Here is a 13988-nt window from a genome sequence, read left to right on the forward strand (position 1 = left end):
TAAAGAACTAGAAAAACAAGAACAATCCAGACCAAAAGTTAGCAGATAGAAAGAAATTATTAAGGGCCGAGCCCGTGGCGCACTTGGTAGAGTGCTGCGCTGGCAGCATGGTGACGCTCCCGCCGCGGGTTCGGATCCTATATAGGACTGACCAGTGCACTCACTGGCTGAGTGCCGGTCACGAAAAAACGACCAAAAAAAAAAAAAAAAAAAAAAAAGAAAGAAAGAAATTATTAAGATCAGAGCAGAACTTAATGAAATTGAAACCCAAAAAATAATACAAAAGATCAATGAATCAAAAAGTTGTTTTTTTGAAAAGATAAATAAAACTGACAAACCATTAGCATGGCTAACAAAAAAAAAAGAGAGAAGATTCAAATAACAAAAATTAGAAATGAAAAAGGCGATATTACAACTGATTCATCTGAAATACAAGGAATCACTCATGACTACTATAAACAACTATACGTCAACAAATTTGAAAATCTGGAGGAAATGGATAAATTTCTGGACACACACAAGCTCCTAAGACTGAGCCATGAGGATGTAGAGGATCTGAACAGACCAATAACAATAAAGGAGATTGACGCTGTTATCAGAAGGCTCCCAACAAAGAAAAGCCTAGGACCAGATGGATTCACAGCAGAATTTTACCAAACATTCAAAGAGGAATTGACAGTGATTCTTTACAAACTATTCCAAAAGATTGAAACGGATGCAAACCTCCCGAACTCATTCTATGAAGCAAACATCATCCTGATACAAAAAGCAGATAAAGATACAAACAAAAAAGAAAACTATAGGCCGATATCCTTGATGAATATAGATGCAAAAATCCTCACTAAAATACTAGCAAACAGAATACAGCAACACATACATAAAATTATTCACCACGATCAAGTGGGATTCATCCCAGGGATGCAAGGTTGGTTTAACATATGCAAATCAATAAATGTGATACAACGTATTAATAAAATCAAACACAAGGACCATATGGTCATCTCTATAGATGCTGAAAAGCTTCAACATTTATTCATGACAAAGACCCTCTATAAGTTAGGTATAGATGGAAAGTATCTCAACATAATTAAAGCCATATATGACAAACCCACTGCCAATATCATCATAAATGGGGAAAAGTTGAAAGCTTTTCCCTTAAGAACAGGAACAAGACAAGGATTGCCACTCTCACCACTCCTATTCAGCATAGTGTTGGAAGTACTAGCCAGAGCAATCAGAGAAGAGAAGGAAACAAAGGGCATCCAGATTTGAAAAGATGAAGTCAAACTATCCCTGTTTGCAGATGACATGATCCTATATATCGAATAGCCTAAAGCCTCTACAAAAATATTCTTGGAGTTGATAAATGATTTCAGCACAGTAGCAGAATACAAAATCAACATACAAAAATCAGTAGCATTTCTATACTCCAATAGTGAACATGCAGAAAGGAAAATCAAGAAAGCTTGCTCACTTACAATAGCCACCAAAAAATTAAAATACTTAGAAATTGAGTTAACCAAGGAGGTGAAAAATCTCTATAATGAGAACTACAAACCACTGCTGAGGGAAATTAGACAGGATACAAGAAGATGGAAAGATATCCCATGCTCTTGGATTAGAAGAATCAACATAGTGAAAATGTCCATACTACCCAAAGTGATATACAAATTCAATGCAATCCCCATCAAAATTCCAATGATATTTTTCTCAGAAATGGAAAGAACTATCCAGACACTTATATGGAATAACAAAAGACCACACATAGCCAAAGCAATGCTGAGCAAAAAAAACTAAAGCTGGAGGCATAACACTACCTGACTTTAAACTGTACTCCAAAGCTATAATAACCAAAACAGTATGGTACTGGCATAAAAACAGACACACTGATCAATGGAATAGAATAGAGAATCCAGAACTCAACCCACACACATACAGCCATCTGATCTTTGACAAACACACCAAGCCTAATCACTGGGGAAGGGACTGCCTCTTCAGCAAATGGTGCTGGGAGAACTGGATATCAATATGCAGGAAAATGAAACTAGACTGATACCTTTCACCATACACTAAAGTCAACTCAAAATGGATTGAAGAATTAAATATACACCCTGAAACAATAAAACTTCTTAAAGAAAACATAGGAGAAACACTTCAGGAAGTAGGACTGGACACAGACTTCATGAATATAACTGCAAAAGCATGGCAACCAAAGGAAAAATAAACAAATGGGATTATATCAAACTAAAAAGCTTCTTCACAGCAAAAGAAACAATTCACAGAGTTAAAAGACAACCAACAGAGTGGGAGAAAATATTTGCAAAATATACATCTGACAAAGGATTAATATCCAGAATAGATAAGGAACTCAAACAACTTTACAAGAAGAAAACAAGCAACCCAATTAAAAAATGGGCAAAAGAGCTAAGTAGGCATTTCTCTAAGGAAGATATCCAAATGGCCAACAGACATATGAAAAAATGCTCAACATCACTCAGCATCCGGGAAATGCAAATCAAAACCACACTGGGATACCTTCTCACCCCAGTTAGGATGGCTAAAATCCAAAAGACTCTGAATGATAAATGCTGGCTAGGTTGTGGAGGAAAAGGAACCCTCATATGTTGTTGGTGGGATTGCAAAATGGTGCAACCTCTATGGAAAATGGTATGGAGGTTCCTCAAACAATTGCAGATAGATCTACCATATGACCCAGCTATCCCACTGGTGGGAATATACCCAGAGGAATGGAAATCATGAAGTTGAAGGTATACCTGTTCCCCAATGTTCATCGCAGCACTGTTTACAATAGCCAAGAGTTGGAACCAGCCCAAATGTCCATCATTGGATGAGTGGATACGGAAAATGTGGTATATCTACACAATGGAATATTACTCTGCTATAAAAAAGAATGAAATACTGCCATTTGCAATGACATGCATGGGTGGACCTCGAGAGAATTATATTAAGTGAAACAAGTCAGGCACAGAAAGAGAAATATCACATGTTCTCACTTATATGTGGGAGCTAAAAATAAATAAATTCACACACACAGACACACACAAAATGGGGGTGGGGGAGAAGACATAACAATTGCAATTCCTTGAAGTTGATATGACAAGCATACAGAAAAAGGCTTATTAATTTTAATTTTGAAAAGTTTTTTTACACAATGCAACAGATACTGAAATGGTTAAGAACTGGCTCACCTACTATCTCTTTCTTCTCCTTTATTATTATTATTTTAGCTCTGTTGGCATTGAATTGTGCTTGGATTTCTTTCTTGTTACTATGATCAGTGCTTACAAAATGCAATTGCTTGTCATCTTTCCGTCCTCTGTCTTAGGAATCTTGTTTCGTTTCTAGTGTATGTTCTATGGATGTGCTAGCTTATATTTCTTCACAATGTTTCTTAACTACATGTAATGTTGAAGACATTACATGTTCCAAGTGGACCCAACCATGTTGCTTTGCCTCCCACAGATTTGTCACCCCTTTCCCCCTGGGTGATGGAGCCACCAAAGATTACTCAAAGCCCATCTCTTCTAAGCAGTGAGAAACCCTAGGGTTAATCTCCCAGAACCCTCAGGTGTGAGGCATTCCTTCTATTTGGGAAATTAACCACAAACTGGGGTTCTCTTTCTGCATTTATTCTCCAAACCAGCAATTTACAGGAAGAGCACATAGGTGGGGTTTCTGCTAAGTACGGTTTAACAAGTTTAACAATAGAAGCTGGTAACATTCAGTAAGTCAAGCAAGGTGACCTTCTATAATGCAATTTGCAACAAAGGCTTGATTTTAGCAAACATTCTCTTCTTACAGCAATTTCCCAGTATCTTTACATATCAATCAGTAACCTATCTGTCTTTGAGCCAGCAACCTTGTTGTGTTACAACTCTTTATCTTACAATAGAGACTTAATAGCCTGGGGAAAATTTCCTGTCCTTTCAAGGTCAATATTTGAAACTGCAAGGCTTTGGAAAACCAGGCCCTGTGAAGTACATTTGCTTTATGAATCCTCTACACAACTATACTTATATATTGCTTCAATCATATCCTTTTATGTTTTTTAAAAAATATTTCTTTGTCAAGACCCACACCATTCCTGGCCAATGCCATTTCATGTTGGCATATATACCCAACATCAAATTTCCTCAAGAAATTTGTCAGAATAAGACAAATGGTAATCTTATGGTAATAATGCAAAACCAAAGTTTCCACAGAACAAAAACACAATTTTTTATTCAATATTTTTTATTTTTAACAGTTGGAATTTTGATAATTTGGTAACAGTCTTATATAAAGTGAATTTTATTAAAACCAAAATGTCTTGAACAGGTACAATTCATGCAATTAATAAATTGTACAGCTGATGCAACATTTTATTTTCCTGATTTGTTCTTTAGCTTTAAGATAAAAAATTAACAATTATTAAAGAAGAAATTTCAATTTTTGAGACTGTAAAAGAAAATAAATCATCCAGAGAAACATTAACAAAAGGCTTTATTTGGAAATGACTGGCATGAGAAGACCACCAGGGGTGGACCCCTGCTCCCCACATCCAGTCCTTGGTACACCACGAATAGCCAGAAGCCAGCACTTTCCAGGAAGACCCAAGCATAGAATTACCCCAACCTAGTGAGTTTTCTTGATCCATAAAAACAGAACTTTCTGCAGCTCAGAAATATTTTTGTCTAGTATGTAATTTTTTCTTCTGCTCCAATTCTTATCATCCCTTCCTCAGGAATACCTATGATCCATGTTGTCAAATTATTATTTTATGTTTTCATATATTTTTAAATCCTCTTTTTCATTTTTTAAATCTTTTCCCTTTGCATTCTGGGGAAAATGTATAATAATCTACTTTTCTTTTCTCATGTATAATAACCCATTTTTTTTTCAAAATTTCTGCAGTGTAAATTCTCCTAGTACATTTCTTTTATTCACTCACCTCAGCTCTGGCCCCAAAGAACTCATTTAAAACATATGAATAATTGAAAAATAATGTTTCATGCAAATAAAGTATAATTTACTGAGGATTCTCATCATATTCAATTAAGTACTCATTGTTTCCAAATAAGACTGATTTGCTTCTATGTCATTATGAATAACTATGAAACATACAGGAGATATTTTATTTAACTCAAACATAAAACCATAAGTTGTTTTCCTTCTGTTTTTATAGTTACTATTATTGCAATTTGGATATAGTGTTCATTTGTCATCACCGTGGGAATGGGGAATTTCTAATCTTCACCAATCACATTTTCTGCTCTTTCCAAGTTAGTAAAATAAAGATTTTACAACTTTTAGATACAAGAGGATTTGTGAAGTGCTGGAGAAAGATGGAGACAAATTTGAATTTAATCTGAAAATCAGAAAGTACATTTTAAAATAACTCCAGAGGGAAACACTATCTCTAGCTTCCAAGGATGTTGTTATTTAAACATGTCTTTTTTTCTTAGAAGACCCTGACCATGTAGCAACATGAGAAATCTATGAAGAATTTTCTTCCAACAGGAGCTGGATCTATATCCCAAATATATGATGAGGTTTTCCCTAGACCACTTTCTAGCACTGGTACCTGTTCCATCAGGTTTTAGCTGTTCTCTGAGAAGCCCTGTTACCCTCTTATTTTCTGCTTTTCGTACCTGTGTAAAACCTTAAGCCTCAAGAAGAGTTGTTTATGAATTCTGTTGATTTATTGGGGCTAAAGGCATCCTGGATGAAGGTCTGTACAATGGTCTCTTTTCACCTCCAGCCTTTGTGGCAACCGTGACCCAAGGGTTTCACATTGCAAGATGGTGGAAGCAGAGAGAGCAGAGAGAGAGAAGGACAGACTCTCCTCTTCTTTTAAAGCCCTCAGAACCACTCTCCTGACCACCATTTTTAATCCATCCACTACTGTATGTTCCTACAATCTAATCACCTCTTCAAGGCTCCACTTTCCAATTACCATAATAGGATTTCCCACCCTCTTAACAATCCCAGTGGGGACCAAGTTTCTAATACATGAAACTTGGGGGACACAATTCAGGTTTCAATGAGTTTTGGGGACGTAATTCAATCCACTACATTTTGCCCCTGGCCTCCCAAAACTCACATCCTTTTCACATACAAATACATTCATTTTATCCACAAAGTCGTAACTTGTTTCAGCTCAAAAGTACAAAATTCAAAGTCCCATCTGTGAAATTCAAAACAAGTTATCTACTTCCAATATACAATGGTGGGAAAAACATAGGGTATATGTTCCCATTGCAAAAGAGATAAATAGGCCAAAAGAAAGGAGAAATAGGTCTCAAGCCTGAAACCCAGTAGGGCAGGCATTAAATTTCAAAGCTGGTGAATCAGGTACTTTGACTCCATGTTCAATGTCCTCTGCAAGCTGGTGTGGGGGTTGGGTCCCCAAGTCCTCAGGCCGTTCTGCTGCTATGGGTTTCCTGGTCTTGGGTGACACTTCAGCTCTCACAGGCTGGTGTTGCACGCTGGTAGCTCCAAAGATCTGGGGTCTCCATGGCAGACCCATTGCCACGGATCCACTAGGCATGGCCGATCAGGTTTCTCTGCTGCAACTCTTACCCCACATTTCTGCTCAGCATTGCTCTAGCGAAGGCTGTCTGTGGTGACTTCACCCCTGAGACAGATCTCTTCCTGGGCCCCCAGACTTTTCCATGCATCCTCTGAAATCAGGGCAGAGGCTCCCAAGCCTCCACAGCTCTAGCATTCTGCAAGCCTGCAGACCTAATACCACGTGGAGGCCACCAAGGCTTCCAGCTTGTATTTTCCAAAGCTGCACATCCAGCCATGCCTGGATTTAGCCACAACAATTTAGCCAAATTTTAACAATTTAGTCAAAGCAGCTGGGGTGCTGGTGTGGGGAGCAGCTTCCCGAGGTGGCCCTGGGCAGTGAGTCCATGGAGTGTTGCCTCTGGCCTGTTTCCCAACTCCATTTTTTCTCCCTAGGCCTCTGGGCCTGAAATGGAAGAGTTGGCCCCAGAGTAATACCTTCAGGGCCTTTCCCCCCTTCTCTTGATGATCACGTTCTTTTGTGTTAATCTTCATAGCTAATGCTCTCTGGGCTGCATGACCGCATGCCCTCTGCTTCTCTACCAGATGGTCAGGCTGCAAATTTTCTAAATTTTTACACTCTGCTTTCCTTTTAAATTCTGCCTTTACATTATGCCTATTCTGCCATAATTCAGCATAGGTTGTTGCAAGTAGCTATGCAGCTTCCTGAGTGTTTTGATGCTTAGAAATTTCCACCAAATGCTCTGATTCACAACTCTTAAGTTCCAACTTCTACAAAGTCCTAGGGCATGGACATAATGCAGGCAAATTCCTTGCCAGTTCACAGCAAGGTTGATCTTTGCCATAGTTTCCAATAAGTCCCTTCTCATTTCTATCTGAGACCTCCTTAGAATGATCTTTACAGTCCCTATTTCGATCAGCATTCTGCTTGCCACCACATAACCACTCTCTAAAGCATTCTGAACTTTCTCTAGTTTTTTTGTCAATCTTCTGAGTCCCCCAAGCTTCTCCAACCTTTGCCTAACATCCAGTTCTAAAGCTGCTTCCACATTTTCAAAACTTATTATAAGCAATATACCACTTCTCTGGTACCAGTTTTGTATATTAGTCCATTTTTGTTGGTTATAACAAAATACCTGAAACTGAGTGATTTATAAAGAAAAATGAAATTTACTGTTTACAGTTTCTGAGGGTGGAAAGTCCAAAGACCATCTGGTGGTGGTGACAGTAACTCAGGGGTCTCACATGGCCAGACGGTGGAAGCAAAGAGAGCAGAGAGAGAGAAAGACACTCTCCTCTTTTAAAGCCCTCAGAACCATGCCCCTGACCACCATTTCTAATCCACGGTCCTACAATCCAATCATCTCTTCAAGGCTCCACCTTAAAATTACCATAATAAGATTTTCTGCCCTGTTAACAGTCACAGTGGGGGCCAAGTTTCTAATACATAAAACTTGGGGGACACAATTCAAGCTTCAGGGAGTTTTGTGGGATATAATTCAATCCACTACAGCATATAAAAATAATTATTCATTACATTTATGATTTCATAAATCTGTTGTGGTTTTTATTAGGATTCCCTCTAGGTTCACTAAATTTAGGTCTCTGACTACAATGACTATCCACATAAAAATGTCAGTAACTCATAAAATTAATAAATCATTAGTTCTGTTACACAAAGAGAAATACAAGTTATTTTAATTTTTATAATTATAGAAAAATTGTTCACATTTTCTTAAAGTGTTGAAAATGCCTTTATTCTTCTAATATATAAATATTGTATAATTATACTAAAGCCCAATATCTAAAACAGAATAAAAAAGAATTTGTCTCTTTGGTTGGCTCTGAAATTGGGAGTAGCAGGTCCTTTTGTGTCTTATAGCCACTCATGGAGAACCCTTACGGAAGTTTGGGTTTAGAATTATTGATTTATTACAGCCTGATAACTGTCTTTTCAAATTATAATGCACTTTTTTGTTATTCCACATAAATGTCTGGATAGCTTTTTCCATTTCCGAGAAAAATGTCATCAGAATTTTGATGGGGATTGCACTGAATCTGTAGATCACTTTGGGTAATATGGACATTTTCACAATGTTAATTCTTCCAATCCAAGAGCATGGAATATCTTTCCATTTTCCTGTGTCCTCTTTAATTTCTCTCAACAGTGGTTTGTAGTTCTCTTCATATAGATTTTTTATGTCATTGGTTAACTTTATTCCTAAGCATTTAATTTTTTTGGTGGCTATTGTAAATGGGCAGGCTTTATTGATTTCTCTTTCTGCATGTTCACTATTGGAGAAAAGAAATACTACTGATTTTTGTGTGTTGATTTTGTATTCTGCAACTTTGCTGAAATCATTTATCAACTCTAGGAGTCTTTTGGCAGAGGCTTTAGGCTGTTCAACACATAGGATCATATCATTTGCAAACAGGGATAGTTTGACTTCATCTTTTCCAGTCTGGATGCCATTTATTTCCTTCTCTTCTCTGATTGCTCTGGCTAGTACTTCCAACACTATGTTGAACAGGAGTGGTGAGAGTCGGCATCCTTGTCTAGTGCCTGTTCTTAAGGGAAAAGCTGAAAGCTTTTCCCATTCAGAATGATATTGCCAGTGGGCTTATCACATATGGCCTTAATTGTGTTAAGATACTTTCCATCTATACCTAACTTTAGTACAGAGTCTTTATCATGAAAGAATGTTGAATTTGTCAAATGCTTTTTCAGCATGTGTAGAGATAATCATACGGTTTTTCTCTTTGCTTTTATTGATGTGGTGTATCACATTTATTGATTTACATATGTGGAACCAACCTTGCATCCCTGGGATGAATTCCACTTGATCATGGTATATAATTCTGGGTATGTGTTGCTGTATTCTGTTAGCTAGTATTTTACAGCCATCTGATCTTTGACAAAGGCAGCAAGTCCACACACAGGGGAAGAGACTGCCTCTTCAGCAAATGGTGCTGGGAAAACTGGATATTCATATGTAGGAGAATGAAACTAGATCTGTACCTCTCACAATGTACCAAAATCAACTCAAAATGGGTTAAAGAATTAAAAATACATCCTGAAACAATAAAACTCCTTAAAGAAAACATAGGGAAAACACTCAAGGAAGTAGGATTGGGTACAGACTTCATGAATAGGGCCCCCAAAGCACAGGCAACTAAAGGAAAAATAAGCAAATGGGATTATATCAAACTAAAAAGCTTCTGCACAGCAAAAGAAACAATCAGCAGAGTGAAAAGACAATCAACAGAGTGGGAGAAAATATTTGCAAAATATACATCTGGCAAGGATTAATAACCAGAATACACAAGGAACTCAAACAACTTTACAGCAAAAAACCAAATAACCCAATAAAAAATGGGCAAAGGAGCTGAATAGGCATTTCTCAAAGGGAGATATATGAATGGCCAACAGACACATGAAAAAATGCTCAACCTTACTCAGCATCCATCCAGGAAATGAAAATCAAGACCATGTTGAGACACCATCTCACTCTAGTCAGGATGGCTAATATCCAAAAGACTGAGAATGATAAATGCTGGTGAAGTTTCAGAGAAAAAGGAACTCTCATACACTGTTGGTGGGACTGAAAAATGGTGCAGCCTTTGTGGAAAATGGTATGGAGATTCCTCAAACAATTATAGATAGATCTATGATATGACCAAGCTATTTCACTGCTGGGAATGTACCCAGATGAATGGAAATCATCATGCCAAAGGGATACCTGTGCTCCAATGTTTATTATAGCACTATTTACAATAGCCAAGAGTTGGAACCAGCCCAAATGTCCATCATCAGTTGAGTAGATAAGGAAACTGTGGGATGTCTACACAATGGAATTCTACTCTGCAAAAAAAAAGAATGAAATCCTACCATTCTCAACAACATGGATGGACATAGAGAAAATTATATTAAGTGAAACAAGTCAGGCACAGAAAAGAAATACCACATGTTCTCACTTATTGGTGGGAGCTAAAAATAAATAAATAAATACACAAACAAAGGGTGGTGGGGGAAGAAGACATGACAATCACAACAATTCCTTGAACTTTATAAGACAAGTGAACAGACATGATGGGGGGAGGGGAGAGAGGGAGGAGGAAGAGGAATGGGTAAAGGGTCATGATAATCAACTACAATATATATTGAGAAATTAAAATAAAAAAAGTAATGGGTATGTGGATGATGTCAGCAAGATGGTAGACTAGAAGTTACAGGCTCTCTTCTTCCATGGAGATACTAAGTAAATAACAATAAACAGACCAAAACCTTAACTCTGAAATCTATTAAGAAGCTGCAGCAACCAAGTGAACACCTAACCAAGAAAAAGTACTAAAAATAGTAGAAAATTTAATACATTTATGTTTAAAATACTTACTGATAGAGAAAGAATTACTATTGCCATTTTGTTAATTGTTTTTTGTATGTCTTGTGGACAAATATAAAATCCTGTATTGTAATTTTATCTCATAACTACACTTTTCAGTCTTTTATAGTATATAAAAAACAAAAGTTTAAAATATAACTATAAATTTATGTTAATGCAAATACAACAGATAATGATGTAATTATTGACATCAATAACATGAAGCAGGTGGAGCTGTAATAAATTAGTTTTTGTATGTGATTGAAGATAAGTTGTTTAAAATATACTGCTATAACCTAAAGATCTTTTACCTAATTCCCATGGTGACCATAAAAAAAAAATCTATAGAATATACCTAAAAGTAAATGAGAAGGGAATCAAAGTTGATCACTACAAAAATCAACTAAATACAAAGGAAGGCAGTAAGAAAGGAAATGATATGCAAAAAAGGTACAAGTCATACAGAAAACACTGAACAAAATGGCAATACAAGTCCTTTCCTATCCGAAATTACTTTAAATATAAATGGATTAAATGTCAAGAACAAAAAAAATCTATAAATTGGCTAAATGGATTAAAAAAACCCCCCAGAATCCAACTATAAGCTGTCTATAACAGACTCCCTTTAGATTTAAGGAGATATAGGTTGAAGTGAAAGGATGAAAAAACATATTCCATGCAAACTGCAATCAGAAGAGATGAGGGGTAGCTATACGAATATCAGACAAAATAAACTTTAAGCAGGACATTCTTACAAGAGACAAAGAGGGACATTATACAATGATAAAAAGTCAATTCACCAAGAAGATACAACAATTATAAATATACATGCATATGCATCAAACGTTAGAGCTACTAAATATATGAAGCAAACATTAACAAGAATTTGAAGGGAGAAATAAAAAGCAACACAGAAATAGTAGTAGACTTTTGTACCCTATTTGAATTAATGAATAAAACAACCAGACTTAAAATTCATGAATAAACAGAGGACTTGAACTCCATAGACCAAAGCGATCTATCAGATCCATACAGAACATTCCACCCAACAAGAGCAGAAAATACATTCTCAAGTGCATGTATAACATTCTTCAGGATATGCCATATGCTAAGCCACAAAAGAAGTCTTAATAAATTTAAGAAGATTGACATCATCAAGTATATTTTCCAACCACTGTGATGTAAAACTAAAAATTTTAGCCCAAGGAAAATTTTATTTTATTTTTCTTAAAAGATGACCAGTAAGGGGATCTTAACCCTTGACTTGGTGTTGTCAGCACCACACTCAGCCAGTGAACTAACCAGCCATGCCTATATAGGGATCCAAACCCATGGCCTTATCAGCACCATACTTTCCCAAGTGAGCCACGGGCTGGCCCTCCAAAGAAAATTTTAAAAATTCACAAATATGTGGGACTTAACACATTTTAAAATGTCCAATGGGTCAAAGATGAAACAACAAAGGAAATTAGAAAATATCTTGAGACAAATGAAAATAAAAACAGAACATTTCAAAACTTATGGGATGCAGTAAAAGCAGTGCTAAAAGGGAAATTTATAGCTGTACCTACTTATGCTAAAAAAGATCTTAAATCAACAACTTAAACAAAAATATTAAGAAACTAGAAAGAGAAGAACAACCTAAGCCCAAAGCTAGCAGGGGAAGGAAATAATAAAGATGAGAGCAGAGATAAATGGAACAGAGAATAGAAAAAGATAGAAAAACATTAACAACAAAATCGAGTTAGGTCTTTGAAAAGAACATGATTGACAGATCTTTACTTACATTAACTTAGAAAAAAGAGAGAAGATTAAAATAACTATAAAAAGAGAAATAAAAGATGGAACTTTACAATTTTAGAGAAATAAAATGTATCATAAGAGAATACTACAAACAATTGTATGCCAACAAATTGGATAACCTAGATAATATGGATGGATTCATAGAAACACACAACCTATCAAGACTGAATTATGAAGAAAAAACTATGAACAGATCTAAATCTAGCAAAGGGATTGAATCAGTAATGAAAAACTTCCAAACATAGATGGCTTCCCTGGCGAATTCTACCAAGCACTTAAAGAAGAGTTAACACTAATTCTCAAACTCTTTCAAACCACTTAAGTTGAGGGAACTCTTCCAAACTCATTCTATGAGGCTAATATCATCCTGATACCAAAGCTGACAATGAAATTACAAGAAAACTGCAGACAATTATCCCTGGTGAATATTGACGCAAAAATCCTCAACAAAACACTAGCAAACCAAATTCAAAAGCACACATAAAAGAATTAAATGTGATGAGCAACTACAACTTATTCCAGGAATGAAAGGAAATTTGAACATATGAAAACCAAGCACTGTAATACACCACATTCATAGAATAATTGGGAAAAAATCCACATTATTATCTCAATTGATACAAAGAAAGTATTTGACAAAATTCAACACTGTTCCCTGATTTTAAAAAACAACAACTCCACAAAGTAGGAAGAGAAGGAAATTACTTCAGCATAATAAAGGCCATATGTGGAAAGCTCACAGCTAACATCATAGTCAATGGTGAAAGACTAAAAGCTTTTCCTCTAAGATCAGAAACAAGACAAGGATGCCCCCTATTGCCACTTCTATTTAGTATTGTACTGGAGATTCTAGCCAGAGCAATTAGGCAAGAATAAGAAGAAAAAGAGAAGGCATTCAAATTGGAAAATAAGAACTAAAATTATCTCTGGTCACAAATGATATAATTTTATCCATAAAATATGCTTTAGATTTCACAAAAATGACCTATCACAATTAATAAATAAATTTCACCAAGTTACAGGGTTAACATACAAAAAATCAACATGCAAACATTAGTTGCATTTTTATATACTGAAAATGAACAATTGGAAAGAAGTTAAGGAAACAATTCCTTTTATAATCATAGCAAAAAGAACAAAATACTTAGGAATAATGTTAAACAATGAGGGAAAGGACTTGTATGCTGAAAACTACAAACATTTCTGAAAGATGACACAAATAAATAAAAAGAAATTCTGTGTTCATGAATTAGAAGGCCTAATATAATTAAG

The sequence above is a fragment of the Cynocephalus volans genome, chromosome 13 (assembly GCF_027409185.1).
Source record: "Cynocephalus volans isolate mCynVol1 chromosome 13, mCynVol1.pri, whole genome shotgun sequence".
NCBI classification, from domain to species: domain Eukaryota; kingdom Metazoa; phylum Chordata; class Mammalia; order Dermoptera; family Cynocephalidae; genus Cynocephalus; species Cynocephalus volans.